The 18,205-nt window shown below is 37.9% G+C and overlaps 1 non-coding gene across 1 annotated transcript; it reads left to right on the forward strand.

Annotated features, from left to right (window-relative positions):
• The first annotated feature begins 16,408 nt into the window (after window positions 1-16,408).
• On the forward strand, window positions 16,409-16,514 carry LOC122039221. The gene has a single exon (XR_006128098.1). It is a non-coding gene; the product is annotated as a small nucleolar RNA R71 (small nucleolar RNA).
• The last annotated feature ends 1,691 nt before the right edge of the window (window positions 16,515-18,205 follow it).

Below are 18,205 nucleotides of genomic sequence, written 5' to 3' on the forward strand. Positions count from 1 at the left end.
AGGGTAAGAAGCCTATCCAAAAGCGCAAGGCCCTAAAAGCGACGTGGGACGATACGTCGTCGGAATCGGAAGTCGAGGAGTTCTCCGGGCTCGCGTTAATGGCGAGTCATCAAGACGACGACTGCGAGTCAAGCTCTTCCGAAATGAGCATCGAAAGCATCGATGAAGGGGGAGCCACGTCCGAAGAGAGCAGCAGTTCAGGGGGAGAAACCGACAACGAGATCGACAAGGTAAGTGAGGTACGATCTCTTCCTCCTGATAAAATGTTTAAATTCATTAAAATTTTAACAAAAGATTGCTGCAAATTAGAAAATGAAAATAAAATTTAAAAGCAATATTAGCTACATCTTGTCCGTTAGAAATGCTAGATAAATCAAATTTAGAAAATGAAAAATTAACATTAGAAATTCAAAATTTAAAAATTCAAGTAGAAAAATTGAAAAACTCTGCTTGCTCATCTAAAACCAATTTTAGAAGGTTCAATAATTTGAATTGGTATTATAGATATCACCAGGGACAAATTAAAAATATCTCTAGAAAATATGTCCCTAAGAAATTTTTAGTTAATCCAGTAGGTTGGAACCTTTATTGGGTTCCTAAATCTTGCTTAGTGTAAATTTTAAAATCAAAGTTAGCGCTTTAAGTGAGAAAATTGAACAAAAATTTCTTTATGGGCTTTGACTAGAAAGTGGTTGTTGCTCCAATAACCAAGAAGGCCTAGTGCCTCGCCACTGCCTGGAAGCCAAATATTGAATAAATGTTTAATTAATAAAGCATTAATACTAGAATTATTTAATGCTTTAAAAAGTTATTCAAACATGTTTCAAAATTTTGACATAAATTTTTTTTAAACAATTAATTTTTTTTTAGAGTGTTTAGAAAAAATTTCAAAATTATTTTTTCCTAAGTTAAAATTTTACATAGAGTTTTTTTCTGCTTTTATTGATTCAAAAATATTTTTCAAAATATTTAATTAAGTTTTATTGATTGCAAAATTCTTTTTCTAACTTAGAATCTTTTGACTTAGAATTTTTTTTGGAACCCCATTTTTTTTGTGATGAAAGGGGGAGAAGGATAAGTATAAGTCTAGGGGGAGGTAGCCTAAAACTATTTTTTCTATCTTTGTGCACTAAATTGTAAATTTAGTTAGTTTATTTTTTGTCTAGTTAACCCTAGCTTAACTTGGGTTGATCACACCAAAAAGGGGGAGATTGTTGGAACCCCAAGGTTGGTTTTGGTGTGATCAACAAGTTAAGTTAGGTTCTGTTGTTTTCTAACCTTGTGTCTAAGTGTGCAGGAGCTTAGGAGCACAGGTACTCGAGCGGAAGACGCAGCTAGCGAGAAGGACGGCACACGGTGCGTCCGAGAGACGAGGCGCTACGGAAGAGTACACCGGCGGACGAGAAGGAAGTGCGCGCGATGGTTCCGAGGTACGAAAGCCGGAGCGGAAGATTGCTCAGGGAGCAAGAGACGCAGCTAGCGCGAAGGTCGGCACGGGGTGCGATCGAGGGACGAAGTCTGCGGATGAGTACGCTGGTGGACGAGAAGGGACACGCGGCAATTCCGAGGGACGAGAAGCCGGAGGGAAGCACGCTCGAGAAGACCGGAAGATGGGTTCGGGTGAGCCCTATTCCGGATGTCAGAGATCACCCAATCAAGCGGATCCGGAGCAGAAGACCCGGACCGAGACGGGGACTTAACGGAGAAGTGGTCCCGGACAAAAAGTCAACCGCAGTTGACTTTTTGCTCCGGGGCGCCCGGAGCTGTCCGGGGCGCCCGGAATGCTTCCGGGCGCCCGGACCCTGATTTTGACCAAGATCGCGATTTACGTGATCTGAACGTTGGGGGATAAAACTTTATCCCCCCCAGGGCGCCCGGAACCCTTCCAGGCGCCCCGACCAAGGCTATAAATATAGCCTTGGTCCAGAAGCTCTTCATCAGTTCAGAAATTGTAAACAACACTTGTGTGCTTCCACTGTTTAGATTAGCTTCTGTCTTTCTGTGCTTACACTGCTGTAAACGAGGCTTCTCCGCCTGAAGGAGCTCTTAGTGCGATCTTCATCCTTGGATTAACAACCTCCCCGGTTGTAACCAAGTCAAATTCGGTGCCTCGTTTTTATGCTTTATTTTCTGTTTAATCTATTTTTTATGTGTTAGCTTAATCGTAGCGAGAAAGGGTTGTGTTTGATTTTTCAGGGCTATTCAACCCCCCTTCTACTCGGCCGCATCGGTCCTACAATAAGTACTTCCTACATCCTAGATCTAGAGATCTACTCCATTGCAAAGGAAGAACAACCCTAAAATATAAAATAAAGCATGCTTACAACCCTAGATCTGAGAAGAAGGGGAAGAAGAGATGTTTGCCGATGATTCCGATGTCTTGGGGATGCCTTCTTACTCCGGAGATGGACGGATCATGAAGGAATGGAGGAGAATGAAACTCTAGGGTTTCCCCCTAAGGGGAGAACCCTTCCCCAAGGAGAGGGACGAAGTCTCAAACCCAAGATGAGTCAAAGAATGGGGATCTTGACCCTTTTATACATCCTCTAAGCTGCCCAGGAAAACCAGGATTACAGGGGTCCGGTAAACTAGATTTTTCACCCATTAAACCAGGTTTTCTCGTGATTCATACTGAACCAAAGTTGTAGCTATTGAAATTATCTTCAATTTGATACTTGGATTGAGCCCTGGCTCCAACCGAAGCAAAAGTTATAGCGGTTCAAAGTTTGGTCTACAGTCTGGGCAGAGGTCCAGTAGAACCCACGGTTGGGAGACACAGCCATGCCATTTAGCAATAGTAGACAATTCTTTCTCTCTATTAGATCTGATGCAAAGTTGTAGAACTTGAAGTCAGCAATGTTACGGTATAAAGAACAGCCTGAAACTCCAACGGAGCACAAAGTTATAGACATTTTATAATCAGTCTGCAATCTGCCTAGAATTCAGCACAACCCTATTTTGGCGTGGCACGGCCCGTGTTCTTCGTCACACTCCCGTGTGGAATCCACATGGCCTCACACGGCTTCTTCTCGGGTTGAGTCACATAATCGTGTGGCTCACACGGTCGTGACCCTCTTCTTCTCTGCCGAGGTCACACGGTCGTGTGGATTCACTCGACCGTGACCTTCCTCGCCACTAGAATGTTGGCATGGCCGTGTGCTGCTTGGCCACGGGGATAATGGCACGACCGTGTGGGGCACACGGTGGTGGCCTTCTTCACATCGGGTGCTGGCACGATCGATTCGACACGACCAAGGTATTATAATGGCCATACAGTCGTTTGGCCTACACGACCCAAACTCCTGTGTGCGTTTTAGCTCCATTTTTGCTCCAAATAGCGTCCTGTCAATCAAAACAAGAAAAGAGCAGATCTCTGAGCAAACTATAATGGAAGTATGACATTATAATGAAATAGGGTACAATAAATATAGATTATGCTAATGAAATACAAGTAGATGTGCGTCAATACATGTATACAAGTGTATATAATCTACGCACATCACACCCTCAGACTTAAACCTTTGCTTATCCTCAAGCAAAACCCGCAATCTAGACTCATGTGGTTAGATAGTGCATCATAATATCTAGCAAGTCAAACTAATCCTATCAAATAATTTCATTGGTGAGCAAGATATAAAAGTCGTTTGAGTATGACCTAAGTAGTAGTCCTCCGTGCTCAGTGCAATAGTGACATATGTTTATCAAGTTTCAATCCCTAAGCCTAGTCGAGTCATCATAGAATCGTATTCCTTATGCTCCTAATGATAGACACTTACCTGCCACACACTTGGTTCATCCTTCTCAATCTACCCAAGGTCTCAAAAACGTGCTCGATATCAAGAGAAGCATAGTAGTTATTTCCCCAGTAACCTAACTCGGTCTCAAAGGGGTAACTTGCTAGTTTCCACTCACAACAACTATTTTTTATATCCCTTATTCATTTTTTTCCTTTTTTTCATCATTATTTTTTAGTGATTGCAAGATGCAACACTTGAACACAAATGCATATAAGTGCAAATGTTGGGATATTTTGATTTTTCCAAATGAGTTGACATGATTCGAGCCTCATCCAGTAACCAAAATGTAGTACTAATCAAATTCTATGAATCATGACTATTTTCAGAGTTTTCTATCATCAAAACTAGGCAAACTGTATAGAGATCCTAAAACAAGGCCAATACTTAAACTCTTATAGTAAAACATTGCTCACTTCATGCTATCATAGATAGAAAAAGATAGATCACTAAACATAATAGAATCATAAGTAACCAATAAACCACATGGAATCTAGAATAGATGTGCTAATATTTTGCAATAAGGAACAAATAATCATAATGTGATGAATGATGCAACTAATAAAAATTTATTATGCAACAAGAAATGTGCAAAAACTAAGCAACATAAAAAACTATACTAAGCCCAAACATCCCCCCAGACTTAAACTTTTCATTATCCCAATGAAAACTAGAAATGATATATGGAGGATATTTATGAGGTTTAGAGAAGTTACCAAGTGATGAGCTCCAAATGGTTACATTCATGTTTTTCACTATCCAATACTCACATTCCTCCACAACTTTGAAATCTACAAAAATAAGATAGACAAGAAAAATTAAGTAGAGGGCATGATTTATTATCAACAAAATAAAAAGAAACTAAAACTAACATGAAAACAAGATTGAACTTGGGTTGCCTCCTAAGAAGCGCTTGTTTAAGGTCATTAGCTCGACCACCTTATTAGATTCATCTAAATCTCGCTCTTGGAGGGGTAAGATATATTAGAACCCTCCTACCAGGGGCTCTTATTATGGAGGGAGCTTTCAATATTGGAGTTAAAAAATGAAATATTGCTCTCTCCATTTTCGTCTTCTTTGAAGTTTTTTTAGGTGGTCGAAGACGGTTCAGATTGAGCTTTTAAATATCAGTCTAATGAAAATCTACACACTCAAAAGAAATACAGATCTCCCACATACATGTTAAATAAGATAGAACCAAAATCATATTAAGATAAGCAGAATAAAAAATAAAAATTGAATCACATCCAACAAAGTCAATTATAGGTACCTTTATAAAGTTTTCTAAAAGATGACAAGAAGTACCAACGTTACTTTGTTGAGAGATATATGAAAGTTTTAACATGTGAATGTGACTTTCTCTGAATCAAATGATGGTTCTGGCCCTGGCTCAGGTGTTGATCCTACCAAAGCTGGTGATTCTTGAGACACTGCCAACTCTGCATAAATCCCTACACATTGATCCACAGCATGTTCAATCTTTGCAACTCTCATAATCTCTAAGGGTTGTGAGGACAAAGGAGGTGATTCATGAGATGCTGCTTCCACAACACAGCTCCCTACACTTCCTTCCATATCATCATCATCAACACAAGCATCAAAAAATAAACCAACATCGATATTATCAGTAGGAGAATCAACTATAGGAGGATCAATAACTTCACTTACATTCTTAAGTTGATCTACCACATCACTTTCATCATCTGAAAATTCAATTTCACTATAACATCCTGTAAAACCTAGAGGTAGATCTGAAAACTTGTTATCCAATGCATTATCATCAAAATCCTTATCTGAAGAGTCTTCATCTTTATATTCATCAGGAAATCTGCACTCAACCATATTTAGATCACAGAATTTGTCGGCATCTTTATCTTCATTAACCCTCACTAGCCTTTGTGGAAAAGGAATCCATAGTGAAGGTCTTGGGAAAGAAAATTCCTTTTTCCCATATTCCCTTTGAGCTTGCAGATGTTGGAGTGTATACTAAAAGCCTAGATTTTGTAAACATTTATTTGTTAAAATAAAAGAATCACATTGGTCAATATCTGCATTTATTTATTAAATGTAATTGTTCAATTAATTTATATAGTAGACAACATGGAGTGTGGTGTCACACTCAGAAGATCATGTTGTCGGTTCTTTATAAATTATAAACAGTTGCTCGCGTCTAAGATAGAAAGGAACAAACTATCAGTATAGTCGTAGTGTAATTAAGTATTAATTTATCTTGACTAATAAATTACACTAATACACTTTAAGTGTATTGAGTAGGATCATTTAAGTATGTTCTTTTTGTACTGACTTAGTAAAAGAACTAAACCTTAGTTATTATGGAAGTGTGTACTCTTAATCCTAATATAATAACAAGCACATATATTTAATATTTATTTCTTTGATTTATCAAAGGGTGAGGTTTAGCTCGATAAATCAATATGCCTGATAAGTTGGGAAATAATATTACTTATAGTGTGTGTTGTTGATTATAGAAGGAATCTGTGTCCTAGTTATCTAGGTTGAGAATGTCCCCAAGAGGAGCTCATAAGGATTGCCATGTTAAACCCTGCAGGTGGACCTAGTCCGACATGACAATAAAGTTGAGTGATACTACTCTTGGAGCTAGATATTAATTAAGTGAGTTGTCAGTAACTTACTTAATTAGTGGACATTCGTAATCTTAAACACAGGGAGACTAACACACTCATGATAAGAAGGAGCCCATAATGTAATTTGGGATTGGTGCGGTAGTGCGGTAATAACTCTCTAGTGGAATGAGTTATTATCGATGAACTTGAGTTGTGCGTTCGGAGCGAACACGGGATACTCAAGCTCATCGGAAGGCCAAAACCAATTTCTCCTCTAGGTCCCTGTTGTAGTCTCATTATAGCCTCAAGTCCATCCAAATGTAAGGCTTTTCTTGGTGTCCAAGAAGGGGGCCGGACCATTGCTTGGTGACCAAGCAATGGCCGGCCACATCCACTTGAAGGGGCCGGCCCTATAGCTTGGTGACCAAGCTTGTAGGGGCCGACCATAATAATTCAAAAAGGGAGGGTTGTTTTGAATTTTTAAAATCTTCTCTTTGTAGAAAACTATAAGTTTTAAAAGAGAGATTTTAATTTTTAAAACTTTCCTTATTTGAATTAGGCCACATGTTTAAATAGAGAGTTTAAAAGATTTTAAAACTTTCCTTATTAGAATGAGGCCACATGTTTAAATAGAGAGTTTAAAAGATTTTAAAACTTTCCTTTTTTAACCATCCTTATGGTTTAAGAAAAAAAAGGAAAAGAAGTTTTAAAATTTAAATTTTCTATCACCATATTAAAAAAGGAAATTTTATAAGAGAGTTTTTTATAAATTTTAAAACATGCTTTTAATTTTTAGAAACTTTCCTTTTTTAACTCATACTTTAGGAAAGAGAGCTTGTAAATTTTATAAGAGAATTTCTTCTTGTAAAATTTTAAAAAAAATTATTTTTCCTTTCCTTTTAATTGTGGCCCGCCACCTTGCTTGGTACCCAAGCAAGGGCCGACCAATAGGATTAAAGCAAATTCAATCCTAAACCAAATAGGATTGATCATAACCATTGATTGGTGATTGATTCAATCAAGAGAAAAGAAAAGGAAAAATAAAAAGGAAAAAGAAAAAACTCTTGGATGATTTTATTTTTTGTAAAAGGTTTTTCCTTATTTGCCTTGGGCAAGTAATGTAAAAGAAGGGGTGAGGGGGCTTCATGAGACACAACTCTTATTCTTTTGCTTGGGTGATCTCTTGGTGGCCGGCCCTCTCCCTTCTTCCTCTCCCTTTGCTCTCTTCTCCTTGGTGGTGGTGGTGGTGGCTGGATTTTAGAAGAAGAAGGAGGAAGCTTTTGGGAGGTGTTCATCTTGGAGGATCATCGCCCACACGACGTCCAAGGTGAGGCGAGGAATACGGCAGAAGATCTCGAGGTCGTTTGCTTACAAAGAGAAGGTATAACTAGTAGTTTTCTTCCGCATCATACTAGTTATTTTTCTTTGTGTGAATTCTAAATACAAGAGGCAATTAGATCTAGTTTATCGAATTTATTTTTCGATTTTGTGTTTTCTTCTTTTTCGAATTTGTGATTCGATTGTTCTTTTTGGTTAACCTAGAGTTATTTAAGGAAATAAATATTAGCTTTCCTTAAAAGGCTTTGCCTAGGCGGTGGTGGTTGCTCCCATATCCAAGAAGGCCATGTGCCTCGCCATGCAGTCCTGGAAGCCAATTTTGGAAATTAATATTTATGGAATTAATAACCTAGTTAAATTTGAATCAATAGTGTTAAGTTCCGCTTGCGATTCAAATCTAAACCATTAAGAACAGATAAATTAAATTTGGAATCAATGATGTTAAGTTCCGTCTGCGATTCCTTATTTAACTTCTAAAGAACACAATAGGTTATTTAAGGAAAGGTTCGACACTTGTACAAAAATTTTTGTACAGTGGAACTGGTACGTTTTCCTAGGATTAACCAACAATTGGTATCAGAGCTAGGGTTTGCCTCTGTGTATTTTTAGAATTCAAATAGGTTATACACATGTCATACATAATTTAGGCAGGAAAATAGTAGGATGTGCTAACTCTTTGGTTGCAGGCTCCAACTATTATGGCTTATTGATATTGTGTGTGATTGGACCCTTAGACATGTCAAGGGAATTATTTGTGTGCATGATTGTATGTATAAAATACAACAGGAGATGTATTATCTTTAGAATTTTATTTTCGATCTAGAATACATGTACATTCCCTCGTGGAATATAGGATCGATATATGTAAAATTCTATTTTTGTCGTGGATCGGATTCTTGCGAGGCGAGGTACTTTTGGAGCACCAGAGGCACAGCGGAATAAGAAGCAAGAAGGATGCAACAACTCGACCCGATAGCGGTGGCTAAAGATGGCAGCAGCTAGGGTTGGAGCATACTGAAGATAGTGATGGAAAATGCCATAATAGTTGGAAAATTAATTTTCAAACTTATTGCTTTTATTTACTGTGATGTTTATATGCATGTGATGAATGCTAGCATAGGTTAAAATCCTCATTTCTAAATAACTAAGTGGGAGAGGGATTTTAATAAATCTCATGGTCTCCATTACTGGTTTGTAAGTGATGCAACAAGCTTGCGTGTTGGCTCTGAGTGCCTCTCTCCACAATGGATGGGTTTGTTGTGGATCACTAGATCAAACTTCCTTTTATGGATGGTTAAAGGAAATTATTTAGGAGCGTGTGATCTTCTCCAACTGAAGGGGCACAATCCTATTTAATGGACTTAGTATCAAGTAATGGTATACACTTAGACGCATTCAATAGTATCCTCTCCAACGGTGTCACTGCTATTGTCTTGTGTGACCAAAGTGAAACCAACTATTAATTTTATTTGTCATAAAGTTAGGATGACAGGATAATAAAATTAATGGGTCACACCCTCCTCTTACAAATGTTGAATTTGTATACGTCCACACTAACGTGGCATGCAATATTCACGGTGATTTGAGGTGTTGGTTAATTTAAAATAGTATTGTTTGTGGAATCAATATTATTCTAAATTTAGAGTCTTGACCAAAGTTTATTTTTGTGATTCTTAGGATGACTTTCAACCCACTAGCCATTATACTGAAAGAGAACAAACTTACCGGTCCCAACTATATTGATTGGAAAAGAAACCTGGACATAGTTCTTACTGCTGAAAGCTATAAGTTTTTACTGACTGAGGCTTGCCCTGATGCACCTGACGGTGACTCTACCCCAGAGGAGATTGAGTATCATAAGAAATGGGTAAAAGCTGATGAGATGGCGCGGTGTTACATTTTGGCATCAATGTCAAATGTATTGCAACATCAGCATCAAGATTTACCAATAACTTATGATATAATGAACAATCTCAAAGAACTCTTTGGGCACCAGAGTCGGACTGCTAGGCAAGAGGCAATGAGGAAGTTAATGCAGCCACCATGTCTGAGGGGACACCCGTAAGGGATCATATCCTCAAAATGATGGCTTATCTGAATGAAATACAAGTCCTTAGAGGAGAAATCGATGGGGAAACCTAGGTTGATATAATTCTCCAAATGCTACCCAGAAGTTTTGAGCAATTCCGCCTGAACTATAACATGAACAAAAGAGAGTATACGTTGGCGGATCTTCTGACAGAACTACAGGCAGCAGAAGGAATATTTCGTCACAGTTCTCAGATTCACTATGCTGAAAATGGTTCTACTTCTAAGTCGAAAGGAAAGAAGAAGAAGAAACAGGTCTTTTCAGCAAAGAAGGTGAATAAACCTCAGAGTACAGGACAGAAAGCTAGAATGAAGAAGCCGAAGGGCAAGTGCTTCATCTGCAAACAGTCTGGACATTGGAAGGCGAACTGTCCTCGTAGGAACCATAACAATAAAGGTATATCTCATACTCTAGTAGTTGAAACATGTTTAGCGGTGTTATCTACCAGCACCTGGTGTGTAGATACGGGAGCCACTGATCATGTATGCAATTCTTTGCAGGGGTTCCAGGAAACCCGGCGACTATTTGATGGAGAGATAACTGTCTATATGGGCAATGCTACTAAGGTGGCGGCTGTTGCAGTGGGAGACGTCTACTTATCTTTTGATAGGAATAGAAATTTGATTTTAAGAAATTGTCTTTATGTACCCAGTTTTAGAAAGAATTTAATTTCAGTTTCTAAACTGTATTTGGATGGATATTCAGTCTCTTTTAGTAACAATGTCGTTATAAAGAGAAATAAGGTGATTATCTGTTCTGGTGCATTAATTGGCAATTTATACACTTTAAATCCAATTTCTCCCACAAAGCAAAATATGGAAATTAATAACACATCTTCTAACTCTAATAAGAGAAAAGAACCTTCGGAAATGAACCAAACATATCTTTGACATCTTAGGCTTGGACATATTAATTTAAGTAGGATTCAAAGGTTTGTAGCCGATGGACTATTGGGTTCATTAGAGTTGGAAAACTTTCCAACATGTGAATCCTGCTTGGAAGGTAAAATGACCAAGACACCTTTTAAGGCCAAGGGGTATAGAGCCAAAGATGCGTTAGAACTGGTTCATTCTGATTTGTGTGGTCCTATGTCTATCCAGGCAAGAGGTGGTTATGAATACTTCGTCTCCTTTATAGATGATTATTCAAGATATGGATATATTTACCTGATGCGCCGCAAGTCTGAATGCTTTGACAAGTTCAAAGAATATAGGGTTGATGTGGAGAAACATCTTGGTAAAAGTATCAAGACACTACGGTCTGACCGTGGTGGCGAATACCTCTTTGGAGAGTTTAGGAATTACTTATCAGAAGTCGGGATTCAATCCCAATTGTCTGCACCTAGTGCACCCCAACAGAATGGTGTGGTAGAATGAAGGAATAGGACTCTTATGGAAATGGTTAGATCAATGATGAGTTATTCAGAATTACCGAATTTGTTTTGGGGATATGCTTTAGAAACAGCAATGTACATTCTGAATATGGTACCTTCTAAAACAGTTCCTTCTACTCCCATGGAATTATGGAATGGGCGCAAGGCTAGTCTGAATCATATCCGGTTATGGGGTAGTCCAGCACATGTGCTGAAGGGAGATACTGACAAGTTGGAATCACGTACAGAAGTTTGTCTGTTTGTTGGATATCCTAAGGGAACGAAAGGTGGTTTGTTTTATAATCCTAAAAATCAGAAGATCATTGTTAGCACCAATGCTCGATTTTTAGAAGAATATTATGTAATGAACCATAAGCCCATGAGTGAAATAGTTCTAGAATAAATTACAGAGGACACGTCCACTTCAGTACCAACAGTACAAGATGAAGTACCACAAGAGACTGCAACATGTGTTACACATGATACACAACCACAGACGGTGTCTCGTCGTAGTGGGAGGGTTGTAAGGCAACCTAGAGATTCATGTTTTTGGGAGAGTATTCGGACTTGATCCCGGGTAAACATGAACCTGATCCCCAGACATATGATGAAGCACTTCAAGATATAGATGCAGTATCTTGGCAAAAGGCAATGAATTTTGAAATAGATTCTATGTACTCTAATAAGGTCTGGGAGCTTGTAGAACTACCTGATGGTGTAAAAGCCGTTGGATGCAAGTGGATCTACAAAAGGAAAAAAGGGACAGATGGGAAGGTAGAAACCTTCAAAGCAAGGCTTGTTGCGAAAGGGTATACTCAGAAAGAGGAAATCGACTATGAGGAGACTTTTTCACCGGTAGCTATGCTTAAGTCTATCCGGATACTCTTTTATATTGCTGCTCATATGGATTATGAGATTTGGCAAATGGATGTCAAGATAGCTTTCCTTAACGGAAGTCTTGAAGAAAACATCCATATGAAGCAACCAGAAGGGTTCATTGAAAAAGGCAAAGAGCATCTAGTGTGCAAGCTTAATCGGTCCATTTACGGATTGAAGCAAGCTTCAAGATCTTGGAACATCCGGTTTAACGAAGTAATCCAGTCATATGGATTTATCTAGTGTCCGGATGAGTCTTGTGTATACAAGAAGTGTAACGGAAACGTAGTGGTATTTCTTGTACTATACGTAGATGATATTTTGTTAATTGGCAACAATGTCAAGGTATTATCAGACGTAAGGGTATGGTTATCTAAACAATTTGATATGAAGGACTTAGGAGAATGTGCACACATTCTTGGGATCAAAGTTATAAGGGATCACAAGAAAAGAATGTTGTGTCTATCCCAAGCTTCATATATAGATACAGTCCTTGCTCGGTTTAGCATGCAGAACTCTAAGAAAGGTTTCTTACCTTTTAGGATGGAGTAGCCTTATCTAAAGAGATGTCTCCGAAGACATCAAAGGAGATGGAGGAAATGAAGGCAGTTCCTTATGCTTCGGCTGTAGGAAGTCTTATGTATGCAATGCTGTGTACGAGACCTGATATTTGTTTTGTCGTGGGCATGGTCAGCAGATATCAGAGTAACCCTGGACAAGGACATTGGACTGCGGTAAAGCATATATTGAAGTATTTGAGAAGGACTAGAGATTATAAGCTAGTTTACCAAGCAGACGAGTTACTCCCTGTGGGTTACACGGATTCAGACTTTCAATCAGATATGGACAATAGTAAGTCAACATCAGGCTATGTGTTTACTCTAGGAGGTGGAGCCATTGCATGGAGGAGTGTTAAGCAGAAATGCGTCTCGGACTCAACCATGGAAGTTGTGTATGTGGCAGCCTCTGAGGTAGCCAAAGAAGCTGTATGGCTCAGGAACTTTCTAATGGACTTAGATGTGATTCCTGGTTTGCCCAAGATCATCACAATTTATTGTGATAATAGTGGTGCAGTTGCAAACTCGAAGGAACCACGAGCTCATAAGGCAAGTAAACATATTGAGCGCAAGTACCACCTGATACGAGACATCGTCAAGCGAGGAGAAGTTGTCGTCGCCAAGATTGCATCAGAAGATAACCTAGCAGATCCTTTCACAAAGGCCCTTCCGGCGAAAGCTTTTGATCGGCATGTGGAGGGGATGAGAATCAGATGTAAGGCAACAGATATGGCAGCTTAGTATTTTAGTATAAGTGGGAGATTGTTGGAGTGTATACTAAAAGCCTAGCTTTTGTAAACATTTATTTGTTAAAATAAAAGAATCACATTGGTCAATATCTGCATTTATTTATTAAATGTAATTGTTCAATTAATTTATATAGTAGACAACATGGAGTGTGGTGTCACACTCAGAAGATCATGTTGTCGGTTCTCTATAAATTATAAACAGTTGCACGCGACTAAGATAGAAAGGAACAAACTATCAGTATAGTCGTAGTGTAATTAAGTATTAGTTTATCTTGACTAATAAATTACACTAATACACTTTAAGTGTATTGAGTAGGATCATTTAAGTATGTTCTTTTTGTACTGACTTAGTAAAAGAACTAAACCTTAGTTATTATGGAAGTGTGTACTCTTAATCCTAATATAATAACAAGCACATATATTTAATATTTATTTCTTCGATTTATCAAAGGGTGAGGTTTAGCTCGATAAATCAATATGCCCGATAAGTTGGGAAATAATATTACTTATAGTGTGTGTTGTTGATTATAGAAGGAATCTGTGTCCTAGTTATCTAGGTTGAGAATGTCCCCAAGAGTAGCTCATAAGGATTGCCATGTTAAACCCTGTAGGTGGACCTAGTCCGACATGACAATAAAGTTGAGTGGAACTACTCTTGGAGCTAGATATTAATTAAGTGAGTTGTCAGTAACTTACTTAATTAGTGGGCATTCGTAATCTTAAACACAGGGGGACTAACACACTCATGATAAGAAGGAGCCCATAATGTAATTTGGGATTGGTGCGGTAGTGCGGTAATAACTCTCTAGTGGAATGAGTTATTATCGATGAACTTGAGTTGTGTGTTCTGGGCGAACACAGGATACTCAAGCTCATCGGAAGGCCAAAACCAATTTCTCCTCTAGGTCCCTGTCGTAGCCTCATTATAGCCTCAAGTCCATCCAAATGTAAGGTTTTTCTTGGTGTCCAAGAAGGGGGCCGGACCATTGCTTGGTGACCAAGCAATGGCCGGCCACATCCTCTTGAATGGGTCGGCCCTATAGCTTGGTGACCAAGCTTGTAGGGGCCGGCCATAATAATTCAAAAAGGGAGGGTTGTTTTGAATTTTTAAAATCTTCTCTTTGTAGAAAACTATAAGTTTTAAAAGAGAGATTTAAATTTTTAAAACTTTCCTTATTTGAATTAGGCCACATGTTTAAATAGAAAGTTTAAAAGATTTTGAAACTTTCCTTTTTTGACCATCCTTATGGTTTAAGAAAAAAAAGGAAAAGAAATTTTAAAATTTAAATTTTCTATCACCATATTAAAAAAGGAAATTTTATAAGAGAGTTTTTTATAAATTTTAAAACATGCTTTTAATTTTTAGAAACTTTCCTTTTTTAACTCATACTTTAGGAAAGAGAGCTTGTAAATTTTATAAGAGGATTTCTTCTTGTAAAATTTTAAAAAAAATTATTTTTCCTTTCCTTTTAATTGTGGCCGGCCACCTTGCTTAGTGCCCAAGCAAGAGCCAGCCAATAGGATTAAAGCAAATTCAATCCTAAACCAAATAGGATTGATCATAACCATTGATTGGTGATTGATTCTATCAAGAGGAAAGAAAAGGAAAAATAAAAAGGAAAAAGGAAAAACTCTTGGATGATCTTATTTTTTGTAAAAGGTTTTTCCTTATTTTCCTTCGGCAAGTAATATAAAAGAAGGGGTGAGGGGGCTTCATGAGACACAACTCTTATTCTTTTGCTTGGGTGATCTCTTGGTGGCCGGCCCTCTCCCTTCTTCCTCTCCCTTTGCTCTCTTCTCCTTGGTGGTGGTGGTGGCCGGATTTTAGAAGAAGGAGGAGGAAGCTTTTGGGTGGTGTTCATCTTGGAGGATCGTCGCCCACACGTCGTCCAAGGCGAGGCGAGGAATACGGCAGAAGATCTCGAGGTCGTTAGCTTACAAAGAGAAGGTATAACTAGTAGTTTTCTTCTGCATCATACTAGTTATTTTTCTTTGTGTGAATTTTAAATACTAGAGGCAATTAGATCTAGTTTATCGAATTTATTTTTTGATTTTGTGTTTTCTTCTTTTTCGAATTTGTGATTCGATTGTTCTTTTTGGTTAACCTAGAGTTATTTAAGGAAATAAATATTAGCTTTCCTTAAAAGGCTTTGCCTAGGCGGTGGTGGTTGCTCCCATATCCAAGAAGGCCATGTGCCTCGCCATGCAGTCCTAGAAGCCAATTTTGGAAATTAATATTTATGGAATTAATAACCTAGGTAAATTTGAATCAATAGTGTTAAGTTCCGCTTGCGATTCAAATCTAAACCATTAAGAACAGATAAGTTAAATTTGGAATCAATGATGTTAAGTTCCGTTTGCGATTCCTTATTTAACTTCTAAAGAACACAATAGGTTATTTAAGGAAAGGTTCGACACTTGTACAAAAATTTTTGTACAGTGGAACCGATACGTTTTCCTAGGATTAACCAACAGCAGAGGAGGTCCAACTTACTTATCTAGTGTTGATGTGATTAATCATTGAGGGAAGGCTACTTGTGGCCTTTATGAACTTTTTGGAGTAATGAAAATGAGTTCTCGTGCAAATCTATTATTCTTCTTCTCAATTCTAAACATGTCCTTCTTCAGAAGTTCTTCATGATTCTTGCCACTTCTCAACTTAAGATCATTATCAATTACACTAGATCTTGTCTGTGTAGGAGGAATGTCTTCTTTGAACCATTTTGAAACTATACTATCAATTTTTTCTCCCAAATGTTTGAACCCCTCATCTGTGACTTGTGAATTTCAAAATTCTTGGATGGTTGAATTGCAATTTGTTTGACAGACTCTCTTGCATTTATGACTTGCACTTCTTGAATTTTTAAGAGATATTCCATCCAACTTTTGTTCGACCTTTCATGGAGGTTTAATGTCACTTGATCAATTAATGTATATGCTTCGTCTACACTCTTATCCATAAAAGAACCTCCAGCTGATGAATCTAACAAACACTTATCTGAGAAAGAAATTCCCCTATAGAATATGTGCAAGGTCAGCCATTTTTCCAAACCATGATGAGGGCACTATCTTTGTAGACTCTTGAATATGTCCCATGCTTCAAATAATGATTCTCCATATGCTTGAGCAAAATTTATGATGCAATTCCTCATGTAAATTATTCTACTTGGAGGGAAAAAATGATCCAGAAATTGCTTCTCAAATTTTTTCCAACTTGTGATGCTTTGAGGATGGAAGGAATAAAACCAAGTCCTTGCTTTATCCTTGATACTGAAAGGAAATGCTATCAATCGAACTGCATCCGCTGACACTCCTTCACAATTCACCATATCACAAAGCTCTAGAAATGTCTCCAGGTGCTGATAAGGACTTTCTGATACTTCTCCTCTAAATTTGTGACCTTGTATCATGAAAATTAACTCCGGGTCTAGTTGGAAACTTTCTGCTTCAATATGAGGCTACACAATGGGAGATAAAAATCTTACAAAAATGGGTGCAGAAAAATCTCTTGAGGGCCTACGTCACATGTTAGTGCTCATGAATATCTAAAAAAAATTATGAGAAAAAACAAAAATGAAGAATTAAAGACAAGAAATAAAATGCTATATGAAAAATAAGAAAGAAAATGTAGAATTTAAATTGCAAGAAAGAAAGTGCATAATGAAAACAAGAAAGAAAAGGCAAAAAGAAAAAGAAAAATATCTAGAGTAACTCATATGCTAATCAACTAATGTTAATTGAAAACATTCCCCGGCAACGGTACCAAAAACTTGTTACGAACCGCAAGTGTACGGTTACGTTGTCAGTAATATAAAAGATTATCGTATCCATAGGGACTATTGATTAAGCACTAGTTAACTTTGCACGGTGAATTATCTGGAAAAATGTAAGATTTATGGGAAAAGAAAGTAAGAGAAAGGGAAAAGGGAAGAGAGAAAATGGATCTCAAGAGGGGTTAAGCTAGGAGGATGGACGATGATAGATTCTAGGATTTCAGTTTCCTTTTAATGCTAGGCGATATTATATAGATTGCTTAGTTCCTATCCTCTATGTTCATGCTTTTGTAGTAAGTTAGATTCATTACCGACTCTCTCCTACAGTGGATGAGTCGGCATGATCTCCTACTCTATGTCTTATGCTATTATATATGGAAGTGATTCCTATAAAGTCCATTAGCGGGGCAGCTCTGTCACGACGCCCCTCGGTTATACAACATAGAAACACACTAACACGCAATAACATAGAGATAGAAATAGTGATTATGTTCGATCCCCTACTTCCTTGTGGAAATTTGCTTCTCCTTTCAAGGTGATACCCTAGATGTCCGTTAGCGGGGCAACCCTATCACGACACCCCTCGGTCATACGATCTAGGGTATCCCCCCTATGGGATTAACAATTCTACGCAACCATTTGATAAAATATGCAAATATATATATATATATATATATATATATATATATATATATATATATATATATATATATAAGCATTCACACACACACATCATCAAATATGAACAAGGCATTAACAAGTCATTGAATAGAAACATGATGAATCTACATAGTTTTACATCTCCATCACATCACAAGTACTTCCTACATCCTAGATCTGGAGATCTACTCCATTCCTAAGGAAGAATAACCCCCAAACATAAAATAAATCATACTTACAACCATATATCCGAGAAGAAGGGGAAGAAGAGATGCTTGCCGATGATTCCGATGTCTTGGGGATGCCTCCTTGCTCCGGAGATGGACGGATTGTGAAGGAATGGAGGAGAATAAAGCTCTAGGGTTTCCCACTAAGGGAAGAACCCTTTCCTAAGGAGAGGGACGAAGTCCCA

This window comes from Zingiber officinale, chromosome 1A, assembly GCF_018446385.1.
Source record: "Zingiber officinale cultivar Zhangliang chromosome 1A, Zo_v1.1, whole genome shotgun sequence".
NCBI lineage: Eukaryota > Viridiplantae > Streptophyta > Magnoliopsida > Zingiberales > Zingiberaceae > Zingiber > Zingiber officinale.